Source organism: Cebus imitator, unplaced genomic scaffold, assembly GCF_001604975.1.
Source record: "Cebus imitator isolate Cc_AM_T3 unplaced genomic scaffold, Cebus_imitator-1.0 Scaffold43, whole genome shotgun sequence".
NCBI lineage: Eukaryota > Metazoa > Chordata > Mammalia > Primates > Cebidae > Cebus > Cebus imitator.
The window spans coordinates 2694936-2712124 of record NW_016107358.1 but is presented as its reverse complement, the minus strand read 5'-3'; the positions used below and the strand labels follow the sequence as shown (position 1 = coordinate 2712124).

General features: G+C 37.3%; 1 protein-coding gene across 10 annotated transcripts in view; it reads left to right on the top strand.

Moving 5' to 3' along the window:
• The window catches only part of ATP13A4 (ATPase 13A4), a 174324-nt gene that overhangs the window by 43751 nt on the left and 113384 nt on the right, over positions 1–17189 (top strand). The gene's annotated exons all lie outside the window — the stretch shown is intronic.

The window sequence follows — 17189 nt, the reverse complement described above, 5'->3', positions numbered from 1 at the left end:
TTTTTAGTAGAGACGGGGTTTCACCATGTTGACCAAGATGGTCTCGATCTCTTGACCTCGTGATCCACCCGCCTCGGCCTCCCACAGTGCTGGGATTACAGGCTTGAGCCACCGCGCCCGTCCCAAATCTGTCTTATACTTGTAGCTGGTCTTAGGTGGGAGTTTCTTGCTCCACCAGCTATTAATTGCTTTTGATTTTAATGCAGAATCCTGGTTTCAGCATAGTCAATGGTAAAACTTTTGCCTTTATCCTTCCTCCAGGCTCAATTGATTTTTGCTTGTGTCCTGGCAAATGGTTTCTTACCTGGAAGTAATTGACCTTTGCCAATGACTACCTCATTCCAGCAGCTTAAATAGTAGGAGAGAAGAGTCCAGAGAAGTAAGAGGGAATTTGAACCTGTCTCCTGGAGCCGTCAATCACCTCTTTCAGACCTATGCTGCCAAAGGGAACTCTTTCTGATGTCCTCCTCTGCCCCCAATCTGTCTGATGGGCACCAATTGATGCCTGGGAGGATGGGTTTCTGAGTGGCTATCAGCCTCTTTCTGAGTCTCAGACCTTCAGATACACAAGCTAAACTGATGCTGTAGTCCAAACTTGGCCTTTATAAATTTGTTAAAATTTTAGCTCATTTCTTCTTATCACTTGTATGGCAAACATCACTTTCTGTCATGAGCTGCAAAAGGTAAAAACATTGTTTTAACCTGTGTCTTTTTGGAAAAACTTATTCTTTGGAATTCGGTTTACTTGATTGCCTGGAAACCTTGTCTATCTGATGGATTCAAGAAAATTTATGACTTTGTGAGTTATCTCAGTTTTTACCTGAGATAACTGGTTGTTAGGGTGAGTGTGATGTTCTTTGTAGCATTCTACATTCAGAAGCAAAAATCCTCAAGAAAGACTTTTGAAAATCAGATAAACTGTGTTAATGATTGTCCTAACCAGTTGGCTAAGATCAGCTATCAAAAGAGTATATGATGTTGGTTTGGCAAGATTAGTTTAGTGTTGCTTACTTACTCTTAGTGATTTCTGTGTTCTTTTCCATGTTCCCCTTTTGCCAATGATGTTGTTTGTTTCTTGTAAATTTGTTTAAGTTCCCTATAGATTCTGAATATTAGACTTTTGTCAGATCGATTGCAAAAATTTTCACTCAGTCTGTAGATTGTCTCTTCACTTTGATAATAGCTTCTTTTGCTGTGCAGAAGCTCTTTAGTTTAATTAGATCCCATTTATGAATTTTTGCTTTTGTTGCAATTGCTTTTGATGTTTTCATCATGAAACCTTTGCCTGTGCCTATGTTGTGAATGGTATTGCCTAGATATTCTTCTAGATTTTTGGGTTTTACATTTATGTCTCTAATCCAGCTTGAGTTAATTTTTGTATAAGGTGTAAGGACGGGGTCCAGTTTCAATTTTCTGCATATGCTAGCCACTTTTACCAGCACCATTTATTAAATAGGGAATCCTTTTCCCATTGCTTGTTTTTGTCAGGTTTGTCAAAGATCAGGTGGATGTAAATGTGTGGTGTACTTTCTGAGATCTCTATTCTGTTTCATTGGTCTATGTGTCTGTTTTTGTACCAGTACCATGCTGTTTTGGTTGCTGTAGACTTGTAGAATAGTTTGAAGTCAGGTAGCCTGATGCTTCCAACTTCGTTCTTTTTGCTTAGGCTTGTCTTGGTTATATGGACTCCTTTTTGGTTCCAAATGAATTTTAAAGTAGTTTTTTTCTAATTCTGTGAAGAATGTCAATGGCAGTTTAATAGGAATAGCATTGAATCTATAAATAACTTTGGGCAGTATGGCCATTTTTATGATATTGATTCTTCCTATCCATGAGCATGGAATGTTTTTCCACTTGTTTGTGTTCACTTTTATTTCCATGAGCAGAATTTTGTAGTTCTCCTCGAAGAGTTTCTTCACTTCCTGTGTTAGCTGTATTTCTAGGTATGTATTCTCTTTGTAGCAATTGTGAATGGGAGTTTATGATTTGGCTCTCTGCTTGTCTATTATTGGTATATAGGAATGCTTTTGAGTTTTGCATACTGATTTTGTATCCTGAGACTTTGCTGAAGTTGATTATTGGGTTAAGAAACTTTTGGGCTGAGATGATGGGGTTTTCTAGTTATAGGATCGTGTTATCTGCAAACAGAGACAGTTTGACCTCCTCTCTTCCTATTTGAATAACCTTTATTTCTTTCTCTTACCTGATTGCCCTAGACAAAACTTCCAAGCTGGTTTTTTTTGGTTATACTTCATAAGAAGCCCTCTAATAACTCTAGGGTTACACATCCTTAGATACCATTTCAGTGGAAAAAGGAACTTGCCTTTCTTTCAGTAGTCTTAGCCAAATACTGTTTTTTCTCACTGGCTCTGATTGAATCATTTTTTTATTTTTAAATTTATGTGTGTGGCCAGAAGAATACCATGCTTGTCATCACATGCCCTCTCCTGGAGTTGAGGTCAAAGTCAACTCTGTGTGAAGCACATCAGCTGCAAGCAAAGGATGTGGTTTGCCAGAATAATATTGGGATATTGAATACTGTTACTTAGAGTGAGAAAAGTGGGGTGGGATAGTCCAAACCAACAAACAAACAAATAGACAAACAGAATTTCCAATCTGATGGTCAATAAATAATCAGTGAACTGAACTGAAAAAATAGTTTTTAAAGTTTTCAGGTCCCTAAAGGTGATTTTTTTTGCCAGAGAAAATATAAAATAGAGTTTTTCTGTTGGTGCTTTAGTTATCTGTGAGCAGGTAGAAAAAGGCTTTTCAAAAACATATTACTTCTTCTTTTCAGATTTTAAAAGTGAAACATGTTTAATGAATAAAATGTATAAAATACAGAAAATTATAATGTAAAAGAAGAATCACAATGATGCCGTCACCACTGCAAATACCATTAGCATTTTGCTTGATATATTTACCTTCCAATCTTCTTTGTGTTCCACCTTTTTTTCAATTAAATTTAACATCATACTGTATGATTTTATGTTGTTTCTCTTTGTATATTATTACTTAAATTTCCCTTGTGTTATTAAAATACTTAATAAACATTCTTTTAATGGCTATATAATAGTATTTAATAATTACCCTACTGATATACATAGATTGCCTTCTATTTAGCATTACTAGTAATATGGCAGGGAATATTTCTGTCTGTAAATCTTGTCTTGTGTTTTGTATAAGCTAGAATGGTTTTTTTTTTGTTTGTTTGTTTGTTTTTTTTTTTTAAAAAGGCAGAGCACCTTAGTGACCTAAACTCCTGTCCTTTGGAGGGCTGTACATTTGTAAGGCCAGTTTGGCTTTCAATACTCCTCTCAGGAGTAAAGACGTTTACTAAAGCAGAACGCATCTCTTCATTAGTGGCTTAATTGTCATGAGGGATGTGGTTTTGATGCTCAGAATTGCTGTATTTGCCATTCACCATCACAGAGAAGTATGAGGAAGAACTATGAGGTAGACAAGTTATGAAGCTTCTCTTTGTTCAAGGGATTTCCAAGAAAGGCACTATATTCATTTAAAGGATCAATTCTGACCAAGCAGAACATGTTACAAGGTGAACAGAGCTCTAGCAACAAACTGGGGGGCTTCATATTTCATTTTAGAAGTTTCCAATGTATCTTCTCCCTTCTGTTCCTACCCTATGAGGAATAAATACAAGTAAAAATTCCTATTATCTTGGCATCGAATTCTATCCTCTGTGGTCACAATTGTAGTACTTGTTTTTTGATAAAGCCTTGATTGCGGAGGCTTTCAACCTTATGGGGAGATAAATTCAATCATCTTCCTTCTGAACTTTTACACAAAGTCTCAGTGCAGGAAAAAATTTAGAGTTTTAACAACGTGGAAACAATTACCCACGGAGTGTCCATGTATAAAGTAAGTGGCCAACTGAAAATAGCAAAAGAATATGCAAATATGCCTAATGATAATAATAGTTAACATGTATTGACTAATTAGTAGGTCCTGTAGCCATTACTGAGCATTTTCATGTGATACCTTATTTTCAATTCACAATAACCCCTTAGGTAGGCACTAACCATCATTACAGGTGCAAAGACTAAATGTTTCTGTTGCATACCACGATGAGCAGGTATATGCAAACCCATCTCCAAAGGCTCAGGGTGCTGAGAGGCTGAAGAAAGAAACTGACAAATCCAGTTTCTTAGAAAGAAACATTTAATAGGGACTTATGCACAGAAGTGATATCTTAGGCAGCTGTGTGATGGTGGATTCTTGAGCCCTCCAGAAAGTATTTCTGCTCCAGCCAGCGTTTAGGTTAAAGCATGTATCCTGTCTCAGACCCTCTTGTGCAACTTATACCCACTGAGGAAGTTAGATACGCATCTTTATGAGAAGTTGTCTGTGCTACAGGCATAGTTTCTTGATCTTGCTGCAGGAACGCCTTGGTAGATAGGAGTCAAACCTTGGCCATTGTGGTGGTTTCGCTTCAAGATGGTGTTACTCTTGCCATGAACAAATTGTTTTCTTGCATGTTGTTTCTTGATGGCAGGGGCCTGCAAACTATGACCCATTGGGAAAGATGGCCCACTGACTGCTTTTGTGAATTTTTGCTGAAAAATAGCCACCTACATTTGTTTACACATTGTTTCTTCCTGCTTTTGCAGCAGATCTGAGTAGTTGTGAGACAATATGGCCCATAAAGCTTAAGATATTTTCTATCTGGCACATTACAGAAAATGTTTGTTAATCCCTGCTCATTTCCTTTTTGGTCTTATGTTATTAATAATGTTAATATTATTATTATTATTAACCTTTCATTTATTGCCCCTAGTAAAACGTTACTTATTAGGATTGTCCAAGTGCTTTCATCCACAAGTGCTGAAAGATCCTGGGCTGAGTGGCATTTAAGGATTTGCACAGGCAGTAAGTGAAGTCAATAGATATTTACAAACTGCTATGGCCCTGTTTAAGGCCTATTTTTGTTTTGTTGTTGTTGTTTTTAATGTGGATTCATCCATTAACAATTAATTTTGTGTGAGGAGCTTTCCCTTGCCTGCCCTCTGTTTTTTTCCATCTCTAAATAGCTGTGGATCCATAGGATCTGTCTGATTTGGTTACTCATCTGTCTTCATTTTAAGGTTACTTGGACCCTTACGTAACCAGCATAAACATTTTTGTCCAGACCTGTAAGAAACTTCACCTGCTGGAAATAGTGCAGCCCCATTTGTAACCAAGAGCCAACGTATCCTTAGACTCTCAAAAGTGCTGAATTTCAGATATAAAAATCACTTGGGGCTGGGCGTGGTGGCTCACCCCTGTAATCCCAGCACTTTGGGAGTCTAAGGTCGGCGGATCACGAGCTCAAGAGATCGAGGCCATCCTGGCCAACATGGTGAAAATCCATATCTACTAAAAATACAAAAATTAGCTGGGCATGGTGGTACATGCCTGTATTCCCAGCTACTCGGGAGGCTGAGGCAGGAGAATCGCTTGAACCTGGGAGGCGGAGGTTGCAGTGAGCTGAGATAATGCCACTGCACTCCAGCCTGGGCAACTGAGTGAGATTCTGTTTCAAAAAAAAAAAAAAAAACTTACTTGGAGATACCTACTCGAGCTCATTTATTTCTTAAGAAAGATATTTGGAGATTCACATGCAGTTGTAAGAAATAATAGGAGATTCTGCATACCCTTTACCCAGTTTCCCTCATTGGCAATGTCTTGCAAAACTGTAGTACAACATTACAATCAGGATAGTGACATTGATACAGTCAAGACACAGAATATTTCCATCACCACGAGAAAACTTATTTTATTTTTTTATAGCTACATCTATTTCCTCCCTGCCGCTATCTTCTCCGTAAGCCCCAATAACCACTAATCTACTCTCTATTTCCATAATTTTGTTGTTTCAAGAATGTTGAATAAATGTAATTATACAGTAGGTAACCCTTGACACTGGCTTTTTTTTTTTTTTTTTTGCTCAGAATAATTCTTTGGAAAGCGATCCAGGTTGTTTTGTGCATCAGTCATTTGTTCCTGTTTATTCCTGAGTAGTATTCCACGGTGCTGTGGTTTATTTAACCACTCACTCATTGTAGGACATCTTCTCAGTTGTTGCCAGGTGTGGTTCACAGGTGTTTTCTCTCAGTGAGTAGTTTTTCTTTTCCTCTTCTCAACAGGCTCTTTCACAAAGCAAAAGTTTAATTTTGACAAAGTCTAATTTATCAATTTTCCCTTTTATGGATAACACTTTACATGTCTTTTGTGTGTAAGATGTTTTCAAGTCTAGGAACTCTTTGCCTAGCCTTGTGTTCTGAGATTTTTGCCAACTTTTTTTCTTAAAGTTTTGTTGTATGTTTAAATGTGTGATACATTATGAGTTAATTTTTGTGTAAGATATAAGACTTAGGTTGAGGTTTTCTTTCTTTTTTCTTTTTCTTTTCTTTTTTNTTTTTTTTTTTGCCTATGGATGTCCAATTGGTTGATCACCATTTGTTGAAAAGTCCATTTTTTCCTGCTTTTGCATATGCGTCAAAAATCAGTTGGGTATATCTGTGTATGTCTGTTTCTCAGTTTTCTCTTCTATTCCATTAGTCTATATGCCAATGTCATACAGTCTTGATTGTGGTATAATTATCTGATAAGTGTTGAAATCAGGTGGACTGATTGTTTTCACTATTTTTCAAAATTGTCTTAGCTATTATAGTTTATTGACTTTTTAATATACATTTTAGTATTAGCCTGCTTATGTATGGAAAAATCTTATTGGGATTTTGTTAGATATATTGCATTGAATCTAGATATCAATTTGACAAAAATTAAAATCTGTACTATGTTGAGCTTTCCAAACCATGAACATGGTATCTCTATTTGTTTAGATCTTCCTTCATTTTTCATAAGCTTTTTGTAGTTTTTTGCATATAAGTTCTGTATGTATTTTGTTAAATTTACATGTAAATTTCTTTTGAGTCATTGTAGTCATATTTTTAATTTCAGTACCCATATGTTTACTACCAGGATATAGAAATAAAATTAATATTTTTATGCCTGTGTCATATCCTGTGACTGCTAAAATCACTCAATTCTAGGAGGTTTTTTTTTTTTGGGTAGATTTTTGGGTGTTTGCTATAGAGAAATCAATCGTATTACATGTAAACAGAGTAAGTTTTATTTCTTTACACCTTTTATTTCCTTTTCTCTTGTCTAGCTACAAATTCTAGAACAATGTTGAGTAAGAGTGGTGAGAGTGGACATTCTTGTCTTGTTCCTGACATTATGGGGAAGGCATTTGTTTTTTTTAACCATTAAATATGTTACTGTAAGTTTTTAAAAATATATTCCTTATTAAGTTGAAAAAATTCTCTTTTATTTCTATGTTTTTGAGAGTTTAAAAATCATGAATAGGTATGAATTTTTGTCAAATGTTTTTTCTACTTTGGTGTGATCGTGTGATTTTTCTTCTTTAGTCTGTTAACATGGTGGTCTGCTAAATCAACAATGATTGATTTTTTTTTTGAGGCTGAAGCAGTCTTGCATCCCTGAATTAAACCATTACTAGGTAAAGTGTTTTAATATATTGCCGAATTATATTTGCTAAATATTTTGTTAAGAAAATTTGCTTCTATATTCCTGAGGAATGTTGGTCTATACTTTTGTTTTTTGTACTGTCTTTGTCTTATTTTTTTATCAGGGTAATGCGAGCTTCATAAATTCAATTGGAAAAGAGTTCATCCACTTCTACTTTCTGGAATAGATTTCATAGTAATATCATTTTTTCTTTCAATATTTGGTAGACTTTTTTTCAGTGAAACTATCTAGGCCCAGAGATTTCTTCTTGGAAAAGAATATGTGTGTGTGTGTGTGTGTGTGTGTGTGTGTGTACCAAAAACTGCTAGAACTGGAAAGAGAAGTGGGAAAATCCATAATGAAAGCCAAAACCTTTATTTATTTATTTATTTATTTATTTAGAGACAGAGTCTCACTCTGTCACTCAGGCTGGAGTGAAGTGGCATGATCTTGGCTCACTGCAACCTCTGCCTCCCAGGTTCAAGTGATTGTCCTGCCTCTGCCTCTGCCTCTCAAGTAGCTGGAACTACAGGTGCCTGCTACCATGCCTGGCCAATTTTTGTATGTTTAGTAGAGATGGGGTTTCACCATGTAGGCCAAGCTGATCTCAAACATCTGACCTCAAGTGATCCACCCGCCTCAGCCTCCTAAAGTGCTGGGATTACAGGCGTGAGCCACTGCATCCAGCTGAAAGCCAAAGACTTTAACACCCCTGTTCCAATAATTCATAGAACAACAAGACACCAAATCAACAAGGATATAGAAGACGTCAGGAACATCATCAACCAACAGAACTTAATTGGTATTTATTGAACAGTCTAGCCAACAATAACAAAACATGCAGTCTTTTCAAGTTCTCATGGAACGTACATTCAGATGGGCCATATCCTGGGCCACCAAGCAGACCTCAACTAATTTAAAAGAATCAAAATCACATAACATGTTCTGCAATCAGAATAGAACTGGAAATCAACAATAGAAATGTAACAAGAAACTCTCCAAACCATTGGAAATTAAACACTTTTGAATAATTTGTAGGTCAAAGGGGAAATCTCAAGAAAAAAACAAAAAGAAGTACATTAAACTGAATGAAAGCAAAGGCATGCATATCAAAATTTGTGGAACACAACTCAAAGCAGTGCTAAAACTGAAATGTATGGCACTAAATGCACATATTAGAAAAAATAAAGTTTCCAATACAATAATCTAAGTTCCCCTCTCAAGAACTTCGAAGAAGAGCAAAGTAGCCCAAGGTGAGCAGAACAAAGGAAATAATAAAGATAAAAACAGAAATCAATGAAATTGTGAATAGAAAATCAAAACAGAGCTGGTTCTTTACAGCAATATTGACAAACCACTGGCAAGACTGAGAAAAAAAGAAAAAAGAGACAAATCATCAATATCAGAAATTTTAAAAACACGAAAAATATAAGAAAATACCAGGAACAACTCTACACGCATAAATCTGACAACTTAGATAAAATAAACCAATTGTCTGAAAAACACAAACTATTACAACTTCCACTCAATGTGAAATAGGTAATCTGAATAATCCTATTACTATTAAGAAAATTGAATTTGTACTTTCTAAATTTTCCAAGAAGAAATCTCTGGGCCTAGATAGTTTTACTGAAAAAAAGCCTACCAAACATTGAAAGAAAAAATAATATTATTACTAGATATATATTTCTTTTTTTTTTCTCACTGACTTGTTAGTTACATACACATTTAGGATTTCCATGTTTTCTTGGTGAATTAAAAATTTTATTGTTATGTAATGCCCATCTCTGTTTCTGGTAAATCTTTTTATTTTGAAAATAAAAAAATTTCCCTCCCTCCCTCCCTCCCTTCCTCCCTCCCTTCCTTCCTTCTTTCCTTTCCCACTCATTGAGCCCTTATTATGTATAAGTCCCTGTGCTAGGTATTAGTACACAAAGAAAAGTTCTATGTTTCAGTATCTGGTGGGGACAGAGCTCAATGGGCTCGTGCTTTGACACCAGTATATACAAGGTGCTGTGAGAACATAGAAGAAGCTACAACACACTCCTGGATGGCTTCATTGAAAAAGTGCTAATTGAAAAGAATCGTGATGGATGAATAGAAGTTTAACAGCAAGTCCAGGTAAGGCAAAGGAAATTCTAAGTCAAGGAGACAATGCACAAAGGTACTGGGATGTAGAGGGACAAAGCACATTCCATTTAGGGAACTGAATGCACCTTGGCAGGGAGTGCAGGGTGTATAGGAGCGTGTGGTGGGGTGGGATGAGGAGAACAGAGAGTTAAGGCTGAAAAGGCATTGTAGGGAAGATTAGGAAGAACTTAATATGCTGTTCTAAAGAGACTTAAAGATTTTAAACATGTGGCTAACCATCCTGGTTTTTCTGGACCTCCTGGACATTAGCATTGAAAGCGCAACACCCCAAGAAATCCCTCAGACAAACCAGCACAGCTTGTGACTAGTAGATAAGTAAAATCAGATGTCTATTTTAGGAAGATCACCCTGCAGCAGTGCAGACAACCTCAGACAGAGATGGAACTGAATGTGATGGCTCTTGCAGTGATTCCAGTGAGAATACAGGTTGAACCAATAAGGAAGTAGTATTATAGATGGAGCAAAGGAAACTAATTTGAGAAATATCTAGAAGAAAATCAGTAGACCTCGGACTCATTAGCTGTTCAGGGAATGTGGGGAGAATACTAAAGGACGTGACTGGATTTCTGAATCGTACCACTGAATGTGTAATTGTGGTGATGATGGTGATTCAGACACAGAGGAGGATGCAGGTAATGAATTTGGTTTTTAACTTGTGATTAGTTCTGACTGAGGAGGTGTCCCAAAGTTACATTTGAGTAGTACTTTTAAAGATTGCTAGAATTTTTTTCCCTAGGAGAAGAAGCAGTGAGATTGAGACAGGATTTGAGAAACAAAAATAAAAGCAAAAGCAAACAAAAACCCAAGATCTCCAACTTGGATAAAGAAATAGGGTTGAGAAAGCATAGGGCAAGCTTCTGTAGGAATGGTGAGTAGTTAAGGACGTATTTATTTTAGGTGCAATTTTGCCCAATTTGACACTGACTAAACTGAGGAAAATGAGAGAAGGGAAAGGTATTTGCTGCTATAAATGCAGGATAAGGAAGAACAACCCCACTGGGGTGCCATAGATGGCCCTGGAGTGCTTATAGGAAAGTTAAGATATGGATCCCTCCAGCTTCAAACAGACTTATGCATTTACCTAATAAGCACTGTGCAAATTTTTCTATGGGTGCTATTATATGAAAAAGATTTCAAAGCACTGTGATAAGGAAATCTCTTGTTGGTTTACAGCCAAACTTAAATTGACATAAAATTATAAGTAAATTTTTATTAGAATGCAAAGTAACAAAACAAAAATAAAGTTTCTTACAAACAAAAACTTTGGCTACTTTTACCATTCCTCTGTGGGATACATGTAATTATTCCTGAACAAACAAAAGAATAAACAAATCGTGAAAAGAAAGCAGCTGGAGATTAGGTCACTTGTCTCTTGTTTTTGTGTAACATCTGAAATTGGTGGGGGTCATACTTACTAGCATATTAGCACTCTTGTGCAATGACTGGCCCTTCCGTAAGTCAACATCATGAAAAAAAGAAGGAGCTGGATTAAAACAAATGGCAACATTTCAGTGATAATTATATGAGAGTGTCTGATATTTCTCCCCTTTCTTTTGTTGTGAAATATATTATTGTTATATATGATATATAGTATATATATTAATATTATATGGTATGCCTATCTAAAAGTACATAAAATGTGTGCAGCTTAATGGATAATTATAAGGTGAACACACTAATTAACCATCTAGTTTAGGAAATAGAATAATGCCAAGTCAATTTTTAAAAGCCAGTTATAGAGGACATTGGTCAGTCCACTGGTGATATTTGAATATGGTTTGGGTATTAGAAGAGCGGAAAGCTCACTGACTTGGAAAAACGGAAGCCATTGAATAAAAAAAGCAGATTGTAAAATAACATTTACAGTATGGTTTTACTTTGGTAGGAGGAAAAATACATGCAATGAGTTGTTAATTGTGGCGATCTCTGGGTGTGGCAATATACAATTTCCATTTGTATTTTTCTTTTCTGATTTTTAAAATGTGCGTGCATTGTGATAAAGGCATTAAAAATCCTGCAGAGATCACATTATAATTATCTAGTCCAGGATTTAATATCTTGACTTACCCTGTGTCAGCTGGGTATGGCATCCCAGGGTATTTGAAAAAGGTAGAAATTATGGTCTTCCTTATGCGCCATTATTCTCCCAAACAATTTTCCATTCTTATCAAATCATTGATTTTCCTTTTACATATTCTAATGTCACATTTCCACCTCTGTCCATTGGCTTGAAATTCTCTAGCATATCCAGGGCCCCTTTTCTGTCAGTCAAAATCAGAGTCATGCATCATGGCTTGATGGTGCCATCTTAAAAATTCAAGAAATCTTCCACAAGGTTGTGCTTGAATCTAAATACAGTCATAGAAATGAATCAAATAGTCTTCACACACTGGATAATTCTGGTGCTTGGTTGATCAATATGGCACAGTAACCAGAATCACAGGGTGGCAGGCTAACTCCCGTTCCTGGGTCCAAGCATGGGGGTTCCTACATGTGACATGCTCTTTCTCTCAGAGGACACTCTTGACAGTTCTTAAGCAGGTAGTCTGTACAATATGTACCAATTTGCACAAATGGTGCAACAGAAACCATTTTTTATTTTTCCTTAAAGGAATATTGAATTCTGAGTGAGAACTACATGGACAGCTTTGAAGTAAAGGCAGGCATCTCAGTGAAGAGATTTATGACCTTACATGTGCATCTGCAAGGGAGTTGCAAGCTGTCAAATGTGTGATGTTCAGAAGGTTCCTGTTACTATAAGAACTATAGGTAGTTCTGTAGAAGAAGTACCTGTAGAAAGGGATCCAAGAGATCATATAATTCAACCCTCTCTGTTACAGATGGACAAACAGGCTCAGACAAGGTGTATTAGTCCAGTTTCACATTGCTATAAACAACTTCCTGAGACTTAGTCATTTATAAAGATAAAAGGTTTAATTGACTTACAGCTCCACATGGCTAGGGAGACCTTGGGAAACTTATAATAATAGTGGAAGGTGAAAGAGAAGCAAGGCATGTCTTACCTGGCAGCAGGAAGGCAGGGGTGGAGTTTAGGGAAGAACTGTTACCCCCTGCTTTTTTTTTTTTTGAGATGAAATCTCACTCTGTTTCCTAGGCTGGAATGCAGTGGCACAATCTCTGCTCACTGCAACCTCTGCCTCCCAGGCTCAAGTGATTCTCGTGCCTCAGCCTCCTACGTAGCTGAGATTACAGGCATGTGGTACCATGCCCAGCTAATTTTTGTGTTTTTAGTAGAGACAGAGTTTCACCATATTGCCCAGGCTAGTCTTGAACTCCTGACCTCAGTTGATCTGGCCACATTGGCCTCCCAAAGTGCTGGGATTATAGGGATGAGCCACTGCGCCCAGGAAGTATCACACTTTTAAACCATCAGATCACTCACTGTCAGAGAACTCACTCACTATCACAAGAATAGCATAAGGGAAAGCATGATCTAATCACCTCCCACCAGGTTAAAATTCTGGGTGAGATTTGGGTGGAGACACAGAGCTAAAACCATATCACCCAGGAAAGGGATTAACAGCAGTGAAGTTTAGATTAAATCCTAGCCATTGCTTTTTGTTTTTTTCCTATACCAGTGGTTGCAAACCTGTGGGCCACAACTCTTGATAAGCCTTAAGGGTCGGGCCGGGCGCGGTGGCTCAAGCCTGTAATCCCAGCACTTTGGGAGGCCGAGGCGGGTGGATCACGAGGTCAAGAGATCGAGACCGTCCTGGTCAACATGGTGAAACCCTGTCTCTACTAAAAATACAAAATATCAGCTGGGCATGGTGGCGCGTGCCTGTAATCCCAGCTACTCAGGAGGCTGAGGCAGGGGAATTGCCTGAACCCAGGAGGCGGAGGTTGCGGTGAGCCGAGATCGTGCCATTGCACTCCAGCCTGGGTAACAAGAGCGAAACTCCGTCTCAAAAAAAAAAAAAAAAAAAGGGTTATTGCTACAGGTCCAAGGGCTCATATGACCAACAAGCATTGATATGATCTCTATATGTAAAAGTGGATCTCAATCATTTGAGAGTATGTGACATTTTTTTTTGAAGTGCCACAAAAATGTGCAAAAATTATATGCAACTGATTTAATAATAAAGTGGGGCCTGTATGGTCGTTGTTGAAGTCAGAAGATAGAACACTGCTAGCATTCCAGAGATTCCCCTAGAGCCCTCTCTAACTAAAGCTCATCTCTATTGTTCTTTCTCCACCCAGAGATAATCTCTTACATGACCTTTTAAATAATTGTTTCATTGCCTTTTAAAAATATTATTTTTTCTTACTATTTATGTATCCAATAACAACATTTTTGAAGTTTACAGGATTGAAATCACACTGATTATATTATTATTATTTACATTCTTTGTTATTTTAAGTTCTGGGATACATGTGCAGAATGTACAGGTTTGTTATGTAGGTATACATGTGCCATGGTGGTTTGCTGTACCCATCAACCCGTCATCTAGGTTTTAAGCCCCTCATGCATTCGTTATTTGTCCTAATGCTCTCCTTCCTCTTGTCCCCCACCCCTTAACAGGCCCCAGTGTGTGTTGTTCCCTTCCCTGTGTCTATGTGTCCTCATTGTTCAACTCCCACTCTTGAGTGAGAAAATCTGGTGTTGGGTTTTCTGTTCCTGTGTTAGTTTGCTGAGAATGATGGCTTCCAGCTTTATCCATGTCCATACAAAGGACATGGTCTCATTGTTTTTTTATGGCTGCATAGTATTCCATGGTATATATGTGCGACAATTTCCTTATTCACTCTATCATTGATGGGCACGTTTATGGCAGCATTATTTACAGACTTGATTATATTATTTTGTGTTCTCATTCTTCTGTGTATTATATTCCTAAGATATATCCATATCATTTCATAAAACTCAGTTTATTCATTTTCATTGTAGCAGAATATATCATTGTAAGACTATACTTGAAAAAGTTTCATTGTTGATGAACTTTTGGATCATTTCCAGCTTTGCATTTTTCTTGTTTGTGTATTCTGGTGCATATGTGTACATGTTTCTGTAGCGATGCATTACAGTAACTTTGAAGATATGTATACTGTTTGTGATGTTAAGGAAGGGTTCCTTATACTAAGAAGGGTGGGAACCATTGCTGTATAGGATGCTTTCCACTCCTTTTATAAAATTCCTTTATATGAAAAAGATTCCAGACTATCTCAAGGGCATATTTGGTAATATGATTTCCAAAATGTTTTCATCTACACAGGCCCTTGTTAAGGCACAACCTTTTCATGGAAGATTAGTATATAAAATAGATAGACACAACATTGTTCTGGTTGAAAGAAAAGTGTTTGTGTGCATTCATGTGGGTGATGAGGAAGAAACTTACAGTCCTACGTTCTGGGCTCTAACCCAGTATCCGGCACACAGTGTAATTATTAGTAGGATTATCTGAAAATAGAACAGCCTTCCCCAGGAAGTTGTTTGCTTCACTGGAGGTGTGGGACCCAGGAAAGAATTTGTTATAGATGTTGTAGAAGGGTTACATGATCAGATCATCTCTGATATTTTCCTCTCTTAGTTCATAATAGATTTTTCATTTTCTAAAATCCTGTAGTAAGTGATAAATAATACCCAGTGATAAAGGGAAATAATACTGGGGAATAAAATGTCTTATCAAAATGTATTCTTCATAGGTCAAAGAGTAGAAGGATGATTTTGAGAGGGGATCATTGATTTTCCTGTGGTTTCTTTCAATGTATCCTTGTTTGAGAATCATCTTAAGATTTCAGCTTTCTTCTCTGAAAAATGATGAGTTCCACTAGATGTTTGCTAAGCATATATCAGGTGCCAACACTCTATGATTGTAATTTTCAGACTGTTTACTAGTCTATTAATATCCTTATATACTTCCTTAGATTGGAATCCTTACAATAAAATGTGAGCCATTCATTCACTCAGAAAATATCTGTGGGCTACTATGTGCCAGGGATTCAGCAATCAACAAGACAAACTGAAGCTGTTCTGCTCTTATGCCGCTTACCTTCTAACAGATTGCAAAAACATAAACAAATAAGAAAATATCAGATAGAGATGATAAGGGCTCATAGAGATCTGAAATAGGATGATGTACTAGAGAGTGACTGGCTAGCTATTTTAGACTGTGTGGTCACAGAGGCTGAGATCTGACTTATATGGAGGGGCCAAACACGTCTGCCTGTCACTGAGGGTTTATTAATCATCCTGAAGTCTAATTTTCCCCAAAATAATGACCACTTATATTTGAATAACTTTTACAACTGTTATTCCATTTCATTCTCAAAACAGTTTTGTGAGGTAGGCATTAGTATTCTTATTTTTTAGATATGGTAGTGACTTGTACATAATAAAATTAATAAGTGGCAGAACCAGTATTTGAACCCAAGGGCTTTGTCTTTAAATATATTGCCCTTTCTCCTGTGCTACCTCGGTTTGGGTCTTTACACTGTGCAGTAAACAGGCTGCCTAGATAGGGTGGTATTCCCAGATACTGACTTCTATGTGCTCTTATTGTCTTACACCTCTCAGATATTGTTTTTATTCACAATACTTCTGACACTACATCTGTACAGTTTTTCTCTTCCTGACACTAACAGTTCTCTGGACACCAAATGGGTGTCCTACAACTAAATTCAATCTGACATTAACTACTCAGCGTTAGTGTCAATCTCCACAGATTTAAGGGCCCAATCCCATAAGACTGTCTTCATTCAAATGCCAGTCATAAATATGGGTCACCAGGCTACTCACACTTCTGTCTAATTTGGCTATTAAGTTGGGAGGTTCCCATTCCTCCACCCTTCCAGGTTCAATAATCTGTTAGAACTTTGGAAAACACTTTACTCATTGTCTTAGTCCATTTCATATTGCTGTAATAGGATATCTGAAGCTGGGTAATTTATAAAGAAAAGAGGTGTATTTTGCTCAGGATTCTGGTGACTGGAAAGTCCAAAGTTGGGCAGCCACATTTGAGGAGGGCTTCATGCTGCTTTGACTGATGATGGAAAGCAGAAGGGAAGTGGGCATGGGAAAAAAGATCACATGGCAAGAGAAGAAGCAAGAAAGAGAAACTGAGGAAACTAGATTCTATTTTAACAACCCGCTGTTATGGAAACTACTGAGAGAGAGAACTCACCCCTGTGGGAGGGCACTGATCTATTCATACTGGATCTGTACCCCCTGCACCAGACCCCTACCACTAGGCTCCACCTCCCAGCATAGCCATAATTGGGATCAAATTTTAATGTGAGTTTGGTGAAGACCAACCATAGCACTTACTGTTATTGGCTTATCATAAGGGACATAAGAGAATAACCAGATGAAGCACTACATAGGTGAGGCCTAGAAGAGTCTCTAGCACAGGAGCTTTTGTCCCCATGGAGGGAGAGTACACCACCCCCCTGGCACATGGTTGTGTCTGTCAATGCTGAAGCTCTGTGAATACTGTCATTTAGGGCTTTTAAAAAAATCACTGGCCGTTGGTAATGGAACTCAGTCTGTA